Consider the following 1248-nt stretch of genomic DNA (forward strand, 5'->3'; position numbering starts at 1 on the left):
CGATTGACACGTTATAAGCAAAAAATAATAATAACGATCGTCGGGATTCTTAAAAATTATACCCCCGTTAATGATGTGAGATCCTTCCGCAACAACTCTTGGCCTCCCTGACTCGTTCGTGGCCTAAGGAGCGTCAAAACCCGACGGAAGACCAGCGAAGAAATCATCGAAGTCCGGAATAGGGACCTCGCTCGTACCACTTCTATCGCCGAAAGCAAGCTTCGGATCCCATCCTGGAAGCATGCAATCGTCCACCGAAAACTCCAGGTCGCCGATATCAATATCTTTCCCCTTCAAAGAATTCGGCCCCGTCACAATAGTGGGAGCGGCGTTGGGACCAGCGTTGGGACCTTGGTCTTCAGGTTCGGAATCACTCCTTGTTTCTCCGCCCAAAGCAGGACCAGGATGCACAAACCTCAACGCCTTACGAACTCTCTTCGGCGTAAAAGAAGTCCAGAAAAAAGGACCATTCCTAAGCAGGTCCCTCATCACAATAATGTCCTCAGAAAACGGAGCAAGAGGGTTGATAAAGGGACGATCGTTCGGCAACCTCCGAAACAGTGGGATACAACTCTCCTCAACGGACGCTGCGTCTACACGAACGAAGAAGAAAAACTTCCTCCCCGAGTTGAAGTTAGAAGTGAACCCCTTTACCACCGACATGTAGTTCCGAGGAACTAACCTGTACGTGTCCGTGTCCCGGATGATCTGTAATCGAAGAAGCGCTTCGAAATGATCAACGGTGAGAGAGAGACCATGCTCGTAGCTCAGGACCAGGATCCCTATGAGGTGCTGGATGCTAAGAGGATTCAGTTGGCTTATCGCCACCCCGAAACTACCCAACACACGGACGATGATCTTAGGGATCGGAAACCATAAACGGCAACGGACTACAAATGCCTCGTAACAAGTAAAGAAGCCCTCCGGGGGACTACTAGCGCACTCTCCTTGACAAGGAATCCTGAATTCCACCGCGTCCGAAATATGGTAGAACGACCGCATGACCTCGAGAAATCAGCTAGTGCTCCTACACGGCGCGCCTGCCTCCACCGGACAACGGTTCATGACCGGGAACGATTTTTCTAAGGGAGGCGTGATCGAACCATAACACGCCATCCACCATGCCTCATTCTCGGCGGAGTCTACCGAATGAGGAACGAATTCCATATTCGGCACTCGAAGCTCTTCAGAAACATTCGCGGGCAAAGACCCTTTCTTCGAACTCCTCTTCATACTCGACATCTCGTA

Source organism: Brassica oleracea, chromosome C3 (genome assembly GCF_000695525.1).
Source record: "Brassica oleracea var. oleracea cultivar TO1000 chromosome C3, BOL, whole genome shotgun sequence".
Taxonomy (NCBI): domain Eukaryota; kingdom Viridiplantae; phylum Streptophyta; class Magnoliopsida; order Brassicales; family Brassicaceae; genus Brassica; species Brassica oleracea.